General features: G+C 43.6%; 1 non-coding gene across 1 annotated transcript; it reads right to left on the bottom strand.

The window, feature by feature from the left end:
* Positions 1 to 3,016: 3,016 nt before the first annotated feature.
* LOC143439489 (small nucleolar RNA SNORA51) lies at positions 3,017 to 3,149 on the bottom strand. The gene has a single exon (XR_013107711.1). It is a non-coding gene; the product is annotated as a small nucleolar RNA SNORA51 (small nucleolar RNA).
* Positions 3,150 to 16,514: the final 13,365 nt, after the last annotated feature.

Genomic DNA, 16,514 nt, shown 5'->3' with positions numbered 1-16,514 from the left:
TGCTACCGGTATCTCTTTCGTTACTAAGGTTTCTTCCCTACTGGGTTAGTGGACAAATATGTCTCCTGCAGTGTGTCCCATCTCAGGAAAAGGACAAATATGTCTCCTGCAGTGTGTTCCATCTCAGAAAAATAAAACTAAAATTTTGATTTTCTCTCTATCACCTTAAATCACTTTCTCCCTTACAAGTGTATCCAACCTTTTGACATTGCAATGTGACTTCATAATCAAATTATGAAAAAAAGTCACAGACAAATCTCAATGTTTTCATTAACTTTATGGTTTTAATTTCTAGGTCAATGGTTACCTGTGGTATGACCCATACAATGGATTTTGATTCAGCAACCAAAACCAACATTGACTTTAGTTTTCCATGAAGTAGCCTCAGGGTAATGATGTTGAGTAGCAGGAACAATTCGTGGCTACCCAAGGACACACGTAGCTCACAGACTTCTCGTCTATGTGGCCATGGACTTCAGGGTAGACAGGACATGCCTATTGGCATAACTCATCAAAAGAATTGTCTATTCCTGTTTATACAATTCTCCAAGTTTTTTCCCTAATAGTCTATGAGACATAATTGACGTTAATAAGCTCTCTTCCTCAGTCCACCTGTGATGCCAAAGAATGTTTTTTTCCAATCACTCTAATAAAGAGTAATTCCCATGTGTATTGTACCATATGGTTGCCTTCGGAAGATGGATACTGGAAGTCAGTCAGTCCATTGTTGAGCTTTTATCTTTTTCTTTGCTAAAACAGATTTTGTTGGATTGTCATGGGGTTCTGTGTTAATATATCTATGATCAATTCTTGGAACTCACCCTAACTGATCTATCTTTAGAATTTTACTTTCTTACCTTTTAAAAATGCTGATTCCTCTTTTCAGTCTTGTTTTCTGTTTGTTTCTCATGTTCTTTTAATTTTTTTTCTATTTGTTTTGTTTGTTTTCCTTCCAGGGGATCCTACACCCTCACATAGACATGCATGCAGGCAAAACACCAATGCACATAAAATACAAATACATCATCAAAAAACAAAGATAAGATTGTTTGTTTTCCTAATTGTATATTAGTTGTATTTTATTATGACATTTTTATAATATATATGTATACATATACATATACATATATATATATATATACTCTCTCCCTGTGTGTGTATATGTGTAGTGTTATGTATATTTCAATAGGTTTAATTAGGGCTGCTTTCATGAAGGTGAAGAGCAGCAATTTACTAGATCATGAACAATTAACCAGTGTCTATATCACCAAAAAACCAATTGTCATGAATTCTTCATGGCAGTGGGATCTTACGGTCCTCTCCTCCTACCAGTGATAGGATGTGATAGGTCAAATCTTGTGCAAGTAATCGCAGCTCTTGTGAGTTCATGAACAGAGTTGCCTGTCACGCCTGGGAGACAGTACGCCACAGCGCTCCCACTTTCCCTCCAGCTCTTACAGTCCTTCTGTCCACTCTTCCATGGTGCTCTCTGAGCAGAGGAGAAGGCGTAGAAATGTCCCATTTAGGGCTAATCATTCTTTACTTATTGTCATCATCTTGACCATAGGAGTCTCTGCTGCAACTACTATACACTGAAAAAAATAATCTTCTCAGGGCAAAGCTGAGAGTGGCACTAATCTATTGGCATAAACAGATACATTTAGGAGGCAATTTGATGGGCTTGACATGTTCATATAACCGAACAATAGTAGTAGCTTTCCCAACAGGGCCTTTGACTCCCAGGTTGAAATCATCCCCTGTTGTATATTTTCTGTCTCTTTATCATCTCTGTTGATTGTTTTTTAGGCTAAAAATGTTGAGATATTCATGACTTGTCTCTCATACCCTTTATCTAACCCGTTAGCAGATCTTTTTAGCTCTTCCTTTGAAATATGTCCAACAGCCAGCTCATCACTGTTCTCGCTGAGTATCTGCTCTTCTCCAGGTCTCCAACCCCTGGGCTGTTGCAGTAACCTCATAACTGGGCTCATCATCACTGCCTGCCCTGTGATGAGCAGCCCCAACCTTCCTCGAGAATCATTGATTGGCCTGTGTGATTCTTCAAAACTGCATTGACTATCGTACCTCAGATAAAATCTAAGGCCTTTTCCATAATCCAAAAGGCCCAGTACTTTGTCTCACGCCTGATCTCTCCTACTACTTTCCTTGCCCTTGGTCCATTTAAACCACTTTAGACTTTGTAGTTTCTTCTATCTGAACTTCCCAGACCTGCGGTCTTGCATGTCTAAAGCATTTTCTGTGAGGTGCTCTCTGTGAGCAACCAGTACAAAGCAGTAGTGTCTAAAACTCCAGGCCATTCCCTGTTTTTTACTTTCCATCATTGGATTTACTAACATCTGACATTGCTTCTTGCCAGTGTCCATTCTCCCCACTCTATGTCAAATAATGTAGGCTAGGCACTTGCTTTGGCTAAGGCTTATTATTACTAAGGCTAGAGGGTATTTTTATTCATTGTCTTATGCCACATCCTGGTACATAGCATAAAAGAAATACACAACAAATACTTAGAGAATAGATGTGTATGTCTTACCAGTTTACACGTATAGTTGAGTTGATAAGATTTTGTTCTAAAAGACAGGTAAGCCTGACAGGAGTGACCCTTCCACTCATTCATACTTAAACTCGTGGATGATGCCCCATGGCTAGTAACCAGCCAAATATGGCTCAGAAACCCAATAGGTTCTACTGTAGGCCACTGATCAAGGCATGCTGGGTTGGTTGGGTTGCTAAGCAGCTTGGAGTGGGACAAATCCTAACAGGAGCTGGTAATTGTGCCAAAGCACTGAGCTCCATCATGTTACATCCTTAAGAGCTCAGTGTTTCCCTTCCTCATTCTTTTCTCTTCTTTTCTTTCCTTTTTCCTTTTGACCTTCTATGTTTGGACTTTGAACTCATGGACTACTGTGTACCACGGAAGTTCTACCGCTTAGCTATATCCTCGGCCTTAATATTGTATCTTTCTGAATGAACCTCATTCAATTTTTTTTTCCTAACCCATTGTCTCCCTATTCACAATACAGACCAGGCACAGTGGCCTAGGCTGGGGTGTATGTAGGGTATGTTTATTCTGCCTCCTCTTTCTATACAGTCAGTGTAGGAGCACAGCCTGCGGTAAGCACAAGGAGGCCAACCTCATTCAATTTTACTATAAAATGTAATAATAATCACAATAATCTGTGCTTCACATAGTTCTTCTATATGAGGCAATAATATGTGGTTGTAATGTAGCAAGAACTAATGAGAAGGTTATCACTAATTGAAACAATTCTTGGGATCTAGTAAGACTATACCCAATTATGGGAACTGGCCACCTGTGGTATCTGAGGTGGCTGCTCCTGAAGCTGAGATGCCAGACATGTTAAAGAAGCCATCTTGGGTGTCTCAGGTCCAGCCATGTTCTGAATCCAACATGGCTACATCAGCCACCAGCTAAACACATCAAGTATACAAAACAGCGAGAAGTGCCATTGTGCAAGATTCTATGTCTTGTGGTTTGTTGTATGATAGTAGGTAGCTAAAAGTATTTTGCCATAATTTGTTCACTTATTTTCTTGCTGATAGACATTTGAGATGTTTCCAGGTTGAGACTACTATGGAGAACATAGCTACCATAACAGTATTTATTTTATGTACTCACAAATGGCACATGCATAAATTAGACAAACTCTTAAATAAATTCTCATATTATCAATAAGTTAGTGAATAAGATGACATGCGTTCTCTTTAACATAGGGAAATATTAGTTTGTTTTAACTGACCTAATGGCTGTAATGGAATATGTGGTGTGATTTTTAACTACAAAATTTACAAAACGGTTCTATGCTTTTTGCATTAACATGCCACCTGTGGGCATAAGTCCTTGGAGAAGCATCTTTGAAGACCTCTTATTAGAATTCTATAGAAAATGCAGTTAATTCTAGCTATTATAAAGAATAGTTGTTTTGTCTGACATAAGAAATTACCTTACATTGCTTAATATATTAACAACAGAAATTTATTGCTCACACTTCTGAAAAGACAGAAATCCATGATTAAGACACCAGCAGATTTATCATCTTTATCAGAGGGCCTGCTCCAAATGTTGGGCACTGCCTGTACATCCCCATGTAAAGGCATAAATAAGATCCTTGGTCCCTTTTAGAAAGTTATTAATCCTATTCATGCTTACTGTTTGATGGGGCATAGACATGCAGACATAACAGCATAGCTCCCTGGGTCTGACCACCTTAAGCATAACTATTTGAAGCTTGTCTCTGCAGTTGGAAGGTACAGTCCATGCTACCTTAGAAGATAAAAGAATCTTGGAAAATATATTTCACATTTGTGTAAAGTTTGAGCTTTACAATTTGGTAGTTTTTTAAATTTTACTTTCATTTATTTGAATGTGGTTTTCCAAAATGGTTCATGTGTTAGAGATTTGCTCTTCAGTGTGGCAATGCAGAGGAGGCCAGGCCTTTACAAGATAGAGCCATGTCATTGTGGGCATGCCCTTGGGAAGGATTAAGGGAGTTAATGAGATAGCATTAGTTCTCCCAAGAGATGGTTATTACTGTATGGTAATGTGATCCTTTGTTATTTACACACTCCCATCCTGTCAGTGCCATGCCCTTAAGTCCCTAGACTATAAACTAAAGAAATCTCTTTTCTTTGCAAAATACCCAGGCTTAGGTATTTAAGTAGCTACAAAAAGCAGACTGAGACATTTGGGGACAGGGAATTGCATTCCAGTCTCTTCAGTGATACATGTTATCTGAGTGTTCACACTATTCTATTCAAGGTAAACTACCCCTTTTCAATATGTGTGAGTCCCAACCTGGCTTCATTTTGCCCTGAGGTCAACTACACCCTGGGTCTAGTGTTGTGGGAACAAAGCTGGAGTACACTCCTCTGACATTAGATGCTAAGTCCTGCCCTGTCAATAGACAACTCCTCAGCCTTGGATCAGTAGTCATGAGTAGGTACTTTCTGATGAACTCATGTAGTTACACAAGATGAAGAAAACAAAAATCACCTGTCACTGGATGCCCTAAGATAGTCATTAGTGCAATCATGTGCCATGTAATATCTCAGCAATCATGGACCACACCCCAGAATTTCTTCCAAATATCTGAATGGAATCTATTAGATCATAATGCTTTATAAACTACTTATTTCAATACTTGGCTGCTTGTTTTAAATGCTTTGTTTGATTAAAATATTCTCTTATAATTTTTGATGGTGTATTAAAATTTGTTATACTGATACCGAAAGGTACACCTAGCATGCAGGTACTGGTTTCTGATATTGTACTACAGGAAAAAAAGAAGAAAAAGAGGAGGAGGCAGAAGAGGAGGGGCTGGTTTCTTGGAGAACTGGCTGATTCTAGGCCTGTAGCAGGAAATGTGCAAGCCTGGAGCATCCTGAAATGCCAGAAAGAATGAACATGCTAAAAGGCATAAGTAACTTAAGAAATGAGAGAAGCCAAGGAAGTACCAGAGACAACTGGAAGAGCACCTCATGTGAGGTGATTGACAGGCAGATAAAGGAGGACTGAGTCCTAACAGGACTGCGCTAGAGTTGTCTGTGAATCCAGGGTGATGCAAGACACACCAGAATAAACAAAGGGAAGGGGGCAAGTCTCCCTTGAACAATTAAAGATAACCCATGTAGGTAGTCTGTCTTTGAGAATTTGGAACATGACTTCCTGATGTGTGAACTGAGCTTACCACGTCTCTCCTCCCAAGATTGAAAAAAGTGTGAAAAAAGAGCAAAGAAGGGTGTGACTGTACTGTGGAAAATGCAGGCAAACTCTGCTAAGTGGTCAGAGTGAAGCTTGCCAGCACCCAGCCAGGCTGATAGCCGGGGCTTTCTGAATATATGTGATAAAACTGGCACTTTACCTCTGTGAGTCTTCTCAGAAACACACGGCCTCAGTTTAATCATGAGAAAAGCCCCAGACAAGCTCAAGCTGGTGGACAATCCACAAAGATACCTGACTGTTGTTAAAACTCTCAGGGTCATAGAAACAAAATCTGAAGCTAGATTGCAACAATGTCAAATATCATTCTGAGTGATAAAGGGAATGTCTGGTAAAAAGCAAGGAAGTCAGAGTAGAGTGTGACATTTAGTTAATAATTGATGAGCATTGATCCATTAATTGTGACACATGTACCACACTAATGAAAAAGGTTAATAATAGGAGAAACTGGATGTAGGTACGAGGGAACTCTTCCAGCTTCATAGTGACTCTGTAAGCCTGAAGGCTTCTCAGATAAAGGGATTATTTAGAAAGTGAAGTGAAACACTCGTTTCAATCGCACTACCTTTAACTTTCCATGGTGAAACAGCCAAGTGGTTTCTACATTTTTGCTTTTGAGCAACTTACAATGAACAATCTTATGATTAAACTCATAAGCACATCTTTTATCTTCAGAGTATATGTTTCTGGAATGGCAATTGTGAGATAACGGGTGAGCGTACTTTTAATAGTGTCTCAGGGTTTTATTGCTGTGAGGAGACACCATGACCATGGCAGCTCTTATAAAGGAAAACATTTAACTGGGGCTGACTTACTGTTTCAGAGGTTTAGTCATGGCAGGAAGCGTGACAGCGTGCAGGCAGACACGGTTCTGGAGAAGGAGCTGAGAATTCTACATCTTGATCTGAGACAGCAGGAGGAAATCTGAGACACACTTCAACAATGCCACACTTTTAATAGCGCCCACTTTCATAGACTCCCTATGAGTCAATGGGGGCTATTTTCATACAGATGACCATAAATAGTATTAAGGATTTTAATACAAAATACCTGATGGAATCCTTCAAGTAACAAATATTTTAATTTTAGATTAGAGTCTAAGACAACAATGGATGCACAGGTTTCCTAAAAAGATGCTTGGGTATTCTTTATGAGCAAGGCCCTTGTGAAGTACACCAGGCAGTCAGGCTCTGAATGTGATAGATGAGTGGGTCCATGACCCAGCAGCATCAGCACCAGCATCAGCATGGGCAGCACACTTGTGGGAAGTGCAAACCCTGGCCACATCCTAAATCTTCTGGACCAGAAGCCTTGCTTGTAGGGCTGATCGACATGATGGATTCTATTTTGAGAAGTCTGTATACTTTTAAAAATTGCTGCACTGTATGAGATTAAATAGCATACCAATTTGCTCATTCAAAATGTGTAACTATCCTATTCAATTGGTTTAAATCTATTTACAGATTTGTTGTTTATCATCAACACAAAAACTTTTACATTTTTATCACCTCAGAAATATACCCTGTACCCTTTAGCTATCTATCACCTTTCCTCCCTCCAGCCACACCACACATGAAACATGTGTAACTGACACATCTCCTAAGGTTGCCATCTGTGTCTGGTGTCTTTCACTGAGCCTAAAGCTATGCATCTCATCACCTATATGAGCATCTCATTCCATTTTATGTGCAAGTAATAGTCTAGTACTTAGCTATATCATAGCGTATTTTCTGTTTCAGTTGGTAGACATTTGGGTTGTCTTCACATTGGGCTACCAGCAATACCAAATATGAAAATACTTTTGAATAATATTGCTACTAATTCTTTGAGACTTTCACACAGTGTTTTGACCATATCCCTTTCCCACCCCCAACTCATCCCAGATGCATCTCCTTCCTACCACCCAATTTTGTGTTTGTCTCTGTGTCTGTCTCTCTCTTTCAACTCAAAGTCCAGTTTGTGTTACCCAGAGATACTCTTGGATGTCTGGCCTGGCCTGAGGTATAGTTGACTACCATAGTTACACTCTTACAAATCTGGATTCTTTCTCTCCCATAGCTATTAAATGCCAATAGCTTCTTCAGCTGGGCTTGAGAGGTCATTCCTGCACTCCATGCTGGGATTTTGTTTGGCTTGAGGATATTCTTGTACAATCTGTAGTTTCCAAAGTCCTTCAAGTGTTCTCCATCCCAGGCTACAATTTGAGAGCCATAGTTAGATAAGGGTGTGTGTGAATGGGGTGGGGGTGGAGAACCAAATTCTTTTCTACTCATAGAAGTCAGCCTTCAGGTGATACATCAAGGTTGAAAACCATGAAGCTGGGTAGTGAACCTGCTGCTGGTGGTCCATGATGCTTTTTCACTTTGAGGATGTGGGCACGACTGGATTGAAATGGCTGAAGGAGTGTAGTCCCAGCTGTGACAGAGGAGCTCAGTTTGACCACTAGATACTCCCACTGTGTGATGGGTTTATCATAGTAATGGGAAAGTCATTCAAACTCTTAACTGTTGAGACCTAAGTCTGCATTTCCTCTTTCTTATCTATTATATTTGCAATTTCCTTAGGTACAGATAAGGCCACTGGGGCATAGCTGGTGCTGTTGGTTTAACTGTCCCTGGCAAAACTCTTGTTGAATTTTATCTTATTTGTGAGGTATTAAGAGGTGGATCAGAGGGAAGATTATGAATAACTAATGAATTCATTTATGGATTAGTGGTTTACTTATCTCAGGAGTGGGTTCTTTGTACAAACCAGGCTGGCTTTTTCTCTAGAATGCAGCCCTGCCACCATGCCAGGCCCAACACAGAAAGAAGGGCCTCAGCAAATGAGTCTCAAACGCTGTGGGATAACTCACTCTTCCTTCTTCATGGGTTACCTAGTCTGTGCTATTCAGGGTTAATGACAGAAAGTGGATGGACATGTGATAAAACTGGGGTAAAGTTCACCTACCCTGTCCTCACATGAGCTAAAGAACTTTCAAATATTACCTCACAATTCATGGGGCCATGTCTTTGCTGGACAGAATGGCAGTCTCTGTATATGCAAGTCTTGAATGCAATTTAGATTTTAATTAGAGATGTTCTGGACCTAAGGTAGAAGCATTTATATAGGAAGGTGACGGATGCCAAACTGGAAAAAAAAAAAGTCTTTGCTACAGATGGCTTATTAAATTAAAACACGTTCCTTAACCTCTGGTCCTGATCCTGCCTTACAAAAATGACTCATGGAAACATCAGGATGCCAGTTATCCTGAGTGGCAGAGCTGAGTGCTATAGCCAGACGAATCACCCAACATCATGTTAAGCTGGATTCTTTAAAGGCTTTTATTTTTATTTTCTCCTTCAGTCAAGCTACCTTTAGCCAATTAGAATTTCTGTCCTGATCTGTTTATCTGCTGCTCTTGCTGAAAGCAAACCGGAATGTCTGCTGTTTGCAAATTAGCCTGATTCCGGAGGCTTCAGGGCCCAGCACACACTGTTCTCAAGTGAGTAAAGTATGCTGTAAATTTGCAAGTGTATGTGCACACACATAGCCCCCTCCCTGCCCCCAGCAGCACTGGATTCCTCTAGGCCACAGATACTCACTGTCTGCAAGACCTTCCTGTCTGAAGTAGCATCCCAGAAGCATTTGAACCTTAGGAAATTTTACTATCAGAGAGGCAGTGTGTACAGCCCTTTAGATGCAGAGTTGCTTCTTTGATGACGCCATTGGTCATCCTCAGCTCCATGCTGTTCGGTGGAAAGGCAGCTTGGTGGTGTTCACAAGGGCAGGGCTCCGACCTGAGAACTGAGTGTAGCATGTGGAGACTATCAGCAGAGTATGGCTACTCAGGAAGGCCTCAGCCTGAGTTCCTGACTCCTTAAACTTCACAGGAGGCTCATTCCTAAAACCTTTTAAATCCAAGGACAGGACAGCTCAGCTCATCTCTCTGAAGAGAGGGGCATACTGAGTGTGTCTCTATCAAAGGAGGAGCCAAGGGAGTTGGGCTCTGGGCTGCAGGCTTATAATTCCAGCTGAGGCTGGAGAAACGTGAGTTCAAGGTCCACATGGCCTACAGAAAGAGTTCAAAGCCAGTTTGGGCATCTTAGTGATAAGGCCTTGTGAAAAGAGGGCTGGGGATATGGCTCAGTGGGGAAACATTTGTTGGACCATGGATTCTACCCTAGAGCCACAGATATTGCCAGGGAACAAGAAAGAAGATGCAGGCTAGTTTTCAGATTGTTTTTCCATGAGTGAGCACTCCTGTGGGGATAAAACCTAGCAAGCCTCAAGTTCTGCCGCCTACCCAGAAGAAGCCTTGCCAGGCACCTCTGCAGGTGAGTCATGACCAGGTCCACCCTCCTCCCAAGCACACATCTAAAAATGTTCTGGAAGAAAATGACGCAGATGGGTGAGGGGAGCAGCCTTTTTTTTTTTTTTTTTTTTTTTTCTGTGGAGGTTCCCTGGGAGCCCACGCCTGCTTCCTGGGGTTTCTGGTGAACAGGTGCCTGCATGTAGAAGTCATCCAGACCCACTGAATGTTAAGACTCAGAGTTAGAATTTCTCATCCGGAAGGCCCTGGCTTTCTTAAGACTCATCTCCTTCTCTCTTTCTTGTGCCTTCAACAACTGAGAACTAGAACTTGTGTGGAGTGGGTCAGGCATCAACCTGAATTCTAGGCTATTTATATTTTGCTCCCTCTCCCTCCCATTAGACACTTTGACAATACCCACAAATATCTTCCAAGGAGCAAGATCCCTTCCAGCTACTACTCATGTGGAAGTGTTGGCCTTCTAGAGACTTCTGATTCCCTCATTCTTTATGGCTCCAGCTGACCAAGCAGACCACTGCAAGGCCTACTCTGAGGCCCACAAAGTCCAGTTTGGCTGATGTAAGAGAGAGAGAGAGAGAGGAATGAGCTGTGACACAGTTTCTTGTTAGGAGGTCACAGAGTTGTGGTTGTGGAGCTATGAGCGCATACATGTGCATATGCACATACTTGGAAGGGAACCCAACACCTAGTGTAAGCTAAGCAATAGCATCCACACTGCTGCATCCCCAGCTCGTGTGGGTTTTGAGAATGAAAACCTCATTGCCACAGAGCCTTTGCACATGCTGGTTTCTGTGTCCCGAACACTCCTGGATGCCAACACCTTTGATTGAACTTTATTCAGTTTCTCATAGATACTTCTTTGTGTCTCTCGAATCCTGTTACATCCTGCTGTACGTTTCCATTCCTCTCACACCCAGAACTTGCAACTCACAAAATCATCCCAGATCCTATGTATAAGGTGTAAATCTTCCTCTCTCGCTAGATGCTGGCTCTGAGCATTAGTGGAACATTCATGGTCTTTGGAAATGGTTTAGTTGTATTAAATGAAAATTTAAAACCAGGAGGAAGCTTTCCTGGGGAAAAGATATGAGCTCAAGGAGAGAGATTTTTCATAAAGAGTGCTAAAGATGAGTGAGATGTCCTTGGTCCAGGGAGAACTCTGCTTTGGGAATTGAAGAAGTGTAACTGTGGGAAGCAGATATTCCAGAAAGCACCAAGGAAGCATGTGTCTGACCTTGGCTTCAGTGTGTTCCTGGCCTCTGGGATATTTGTGTATGCAGATGCCATTTCCTATTTATAAACAGTCCAGAGGCCTTGCAAGTAGGGAGATGGACTGAAGGACAAAGGTGAGTCTGTGGGGTTAGAGAGGAGAAAGCAACTGTGGTTGGGAAGGCTTATGGTGTTTTGTGCATGTATTTAATCACGTCTGATAACTGGCTGATGTGCTGAGCGCTCTGGGGGCTGATGTGCTGAGCGCTCTGGGGGGTATGGGGTCAGGTAAGGAATAGAAACTCCAAAGCTCAAGGTCTTTAGAGAACAGGGGAAGAAACAGTTTGCCCACCAGGTGGAGTGTGCTGTCATTGAGAGGTCACGGAGCAGCCCTCAGACAGAACTTGGAATTTCCTTTCAAAAAAGAGGGAAGGGGCATTGTGAAAAGGGGGTTGGCATGAACTTGAAAAACCCGTATTTAGCAGTAGCAGGAAGCTATCAGGACCCCAGGCTAGGGATCAGCAGCAGCAACAACAAATAGTCTCCATTTAGCAGACACATCTAGGCACCTGTCACTGCTTAAGTGGGGTACCCGTGTTAACGCAATGTGAACTTTGTAGAATTTGGGTTTTGAGACCAGGAGTCGTCTGACTTCGCACCACCACAAAGTATGCAGCACATTGGTAAGTTAATCATAAACTTTATTAACCCAAATACTTTCAGATCTCTTTTCTTTTTTTCCTATTCTTTCCTCTTTTTCATTCCCACAGACTCATTCTCGCCCTTCAGTTCACCTAATTACCCACACTTCTGGGCTAATTTATAAATAGGAAGTGACGAGTGCATATCCCTGATACAGAAGAGGCCAGGGCTAACTGCAGAGTGGACGCCCAGAGGCCCAGCGCTATGCCCCTTGTTAAAGAGACGGAATGCCATGTCGGCCTCTTGGGAGAGAAGCATTTGAGAAAAACTTTTCATCTGGAAAATGACACATGATTTAGAAGGTCCGTCGTGAGAGCTGTGTGCAGACTGTGCACAATGCCAGGAGAGGCAGAGAGCAAGGACACTGCTTGCCCTCAGGAGTGTCATCTCAAAACCAAGCCCTACAGGTGATCTGATGGCGTACAGGAGTTGTAACCACTGTGAGAGAATGTGAGTTCTGGAAGAGTTCAGGGAAGGCAGGGCAAGCCAACTAGAAAGCTAACTTCCAGTTAGAAGAAACAGTAGATGAGTCTATGTCTAGACTTCTCTGCACGTGGAACATCCTCAGTTTTGTCTTCACATACATTGACTTGAACTGTGCCATCCCCCGCTATCATGCCCACCTGGAACCCCACAGTCAATACTTCATTTGGAAATTGGAGTTTTTCATATGAAATCAGCTCAGACAGGGACATTCTTGAGAGGAGGGTGTGAGCCTGTCCCTGAGGTAGAGGTCCTCCAAACCTAATAACTGCTTTACTTAAGAGGAGAGGAAAGGACGCTCCCATAGTGGAGGTGGAGACTGAAGAGATGCTTCTAGAAGTCAGGAAAACTAAAGACTGACTGACAATCAACTCCAGAAAGCTTAAGGAACAGCCTTCTCCTGGAGTAAAGAGATGGTATGCAGACAGATACACAGAAAGGCAGAGAGAGAGAGAGAGAGAGAGAGAGAGAGAGAGAGAGAAAGAGAGAGAGAGACAGAGAGAGAGAGAGAGAGAGAGAGAGAGAGAGAAAGAGAGAAAGGGGCAGAGAGAGAGAAAGGGACAGAGAGAGACAGAGAGAGAGACAGACACAGAAACACAGAGACACAGAGACAGAAAGTAAGGCAGAGAGAGACAGAGACAGACGGACAGGTGAGTGAGCATGCACACACGCATGAGACAGAGAGGCTTTTCTAGTACTCTGATTTAGGACCATGAGAGAGAACATTTCTGTTAGTTTGGACCACCAAGTCTGTGGTTGTCCCAGTAGCCTTGGGGAACTGAGCAATTACTATATCAGGGAAGATGTAAGCCTCCAAGCCGAGGCCCAGCTCTGTGTGCCAGATTTGAGGGACACACTATAGCAGTGCCTCTCAGGATAGCCAGGCTGGCAGGGTGCTTAAAGGCGTTGACTCTGGTTCAATTCTCCTCTCTGCTATTCCATTCTCTATTTTGGAAGACTGTCAGCAAGTAGCTTAGCAGCTCTGTACCTCAAACCTTGCCTGTAATGTGCTATTATAGGAGTCTCATCTCACCTGTGAGGGGGATGCTTTGGGGATTGAGATGTTAAGCATGAATGCTTAGAGGAGTTGTTACCATTACCCTTGCTGATGGCATTATTCGTATGGACTATGGATGGGAAATAAAATCTTCCAGACCCTCAGGGAATATATAACCTAGTCTGACCAAGCATGCCCCTGCCTCTGTGTATCATACATCCAACCCTGCACACCCACGTGGCCAAGTACCATGGCCTTGGGAATGATCATTACAGGAACACCAAGCACAGATCCGGCACGGGTCTGCATGTGTGAGCACAGGGCTCTGCTCCCTGGGAACCATCTGTGATTCACATGGCACCATGGCCCTGCACACCAGGCCTGCTGCAAGGCTGTTTGATCCAGAAAAGGCAGTACAAGCTGCCAAGCAGTGGAGAGAGGCCGCAGCTGTTAGCTCCCTGGAATTACACCTCCGGGTCCCGAAAGGCCCACCTCAAATGCAAGGGTCTGGGAAGAATTCCAAAAGCATTATTTGGAGTTTCTTCTCCAGTCCCAGCTTCTCCCTCGGGTCAGAGGAGAGCAACTGCTGAGCACACCAAGCTTGAGGTTTTAAGCTGGCAGCAGAAAGTTTAGAAGAAATTAGAAATGTTCTCTGGAGTCCTTACCCCGTTCGCCTGCGTTAGCCTGCTCTGGTTGCCTCTGTAAGTCCTGACTTCCAGCTCCTAGGGACAAGATCGTTTTGTGCTTCATGGTTCTGACTTGTGGAATATAAATACAGTAAGATGAACCCAGCTAGTGTTCCTAGGTCACCCTGTAAAGTGAAGGCTTTTTTAGTCTCCTGTATGAACTTGCTTTGGTTCTTTAGTTTTTCTTTTCTTTCTTTCTCCTCCTCCTCCTCCTCCTCCTCCTCCTCCTCCTCCTCCTCCTCCTCCTCCTCCTCCTCCTCCTCCTCCTCCTCCTCCTCCTCCTCCTCCTCCTCCTCCTCTTCTTCTTCTTCTTCTTCTTTTTTTTGCTACTTTGCTTGTGGGTTCTTATTTTATCTGTCTCCTAACAATACCTTCTCTGGCTCAGCTCAGCTTTTGCTGGCTTCAGTTGTCACTGACTGTCTTCTTGTCTCAGTTTGCTAGTCCAGTCCACTTTCAGCTGTCTCTCCTTTTCACTGCTCAGTCTCTTCTTCCCTAGTGTAAAGGTTTCTGCTGGGATGGAAGGATGGGTATCCTGGGACTCAGAAAGCCTAGGAACCACACAGCTCCGAGGTAGGACAGTGTCCCAGTGGAAGGGCATCCTGAGGCAGGGGAGCTCAGGAACCACAGGGCTCTGAGAGGAAGGCTTCTCCGGGGTACAGTGCAGTTCGCAGGGGAGGGGATCCCCAGCTGCACTGAGGAGCTGAGGAGCCTCAGCCCTGCTCCTCCTTCTTTGCTTCTTCCCTTCAGAGAGTCATATCAGGCAGAAAAATCTCACTAAAGAGATTTATTAGAGGGTCCAGGGTATAGAGGGATGAATCCAGGGATGGATGTTCTCTGCTCCTGGGAGCGGATAGCAGGGATTTGAACAAAAGGGGCTTATGTAAGATTTCTTAGGGGCGGTGCTTGTGGGAAGCTCAGGATTGGTGGGTTTTTCTGCTTAGGGATTGGCGGCTTTTTTCCCCCCATCTCCTTTCCCCTGAATGGGTTAGGGTGGGAAGTCCTTCCTTGCAGCTGGCTTTGGCTCTGCCCTATCTCTGAGGAGCTGCTGGGGAAGGCTGCAGAGGAGGGGCTGCCACTGGGGATAGCTCCTGTGGGACAGCTCCTGCAGCGGTGTTTCACCAAGGCTGTAGGCTGAGGCAGGAAAGAAGGTGTTGCCACTGTGGACATCTCCTGTGATAGCTGCAGGCAGCTGCCCTGGTGCCACCAATTTGATAGGAGCTGCCATTTTGACAGCTCCTGTCGAGGTTAAGGAGCAGCATCTTACCCCAGCTGCAGTCTGGGTGGGAAGGAGAGGCCTGCTGCTGTGTTGACAAATTTTACAGTGTGACACTTAGGGACTACATCTACTCTAGTCAGTCTTCTTTCTTCCTGTATCAACTGTCTTCTCTGACCCTACTCTTCTGTCTCTTGGACCCTACTTCTGCCTACTCCGCAATCCTACTGTTCTCTCCGACTACTACTCTCTCCCGGCTCTCAGCCTCTGCTGGCTTTTATATCCTCTCCTGTTCCCAGAAGTCCAAGGGCCAACTGACACTGTAGAACATAGGATCATTTAAAGGGCTGGGCGCATAAATGATTTCATACTACAGAGGTCCAATGGGACTTTTCTGTCTTCCCCCACCTTGAAACCAGTTCTGCCATTATGGCAGATGAAGATGAACATGAATCCGTTGATTCTTCCCACTGAGATTACACATATGTGCTTCCACATCCGGGTTTTGTATGGGTGTTGGGATTGAGCTCAGGCCCTCATGTGTAACAAGCATTTTACCAACCAAGCCATCTCTCCAGCAAATAACTTATTTTGAATGCACTGGATTTTGGAATGGTTTGTTATTCAGCAGTGGATACCTGGAGCACTCAACGCTCCATCCCAGGTGGAGAGACTGGAACACAAACAGCAGAGCCGAGCACTTTGTGGTTGTACTTAACAAAGTAAAGCTGGGGCCCAAGTGAGGCCTAGTGCATTCGATTCCTTATCAGTGGAGACTCCATGCTGAGCCAGGACCCGCCCTAGACACAGGACAGTGGGTTTCGGTCTCTTCCCACTCTCAGCAACCAAGTATCCCCCCTTCTAGAAATCTGCAAATGAGCAAATATAAGCAGAGAAAATTCTGTAACACAAATATCTAAAAAATTAAAAGGCAGAGAAGAGGATCACATATTTCTACCGTGTTAGGCAGCTTTCTGTCATTGTGACGAACTACCAGAGATAATCAACTTATCAGGATGAAAGGTTTATTTTGGCTGCTGATTTCGAATATCTTCATGGTTTGGGACTGTAGCTGCATAGTTCACAACGGCAGGGGCACGTGGCCGTCGATGTCTATTTACCTCACGGCAGCCAGGAGAAAAAGAGAAAGGCAG

Source organism: Arvicanthis niloticus, chromosome 26 (assembly GCF_011762505.2).
Source record: "Arvicanthis niloticus isolate mArvNil1 chromosome 26, mArvNil1.pat.X, whole genome shotgun sequence".
NCBI lineage: Eukaryota > Metazoa > Chordata > Mammalia > Rodentia > Muridae > Arvicanthis > Arvicanthis niloticus.
The sequence above is the reverse complement of the archived record's forward strand: the minus strand, read 5'-3'. Positions and strand labels throughout refer to the sequence as shown.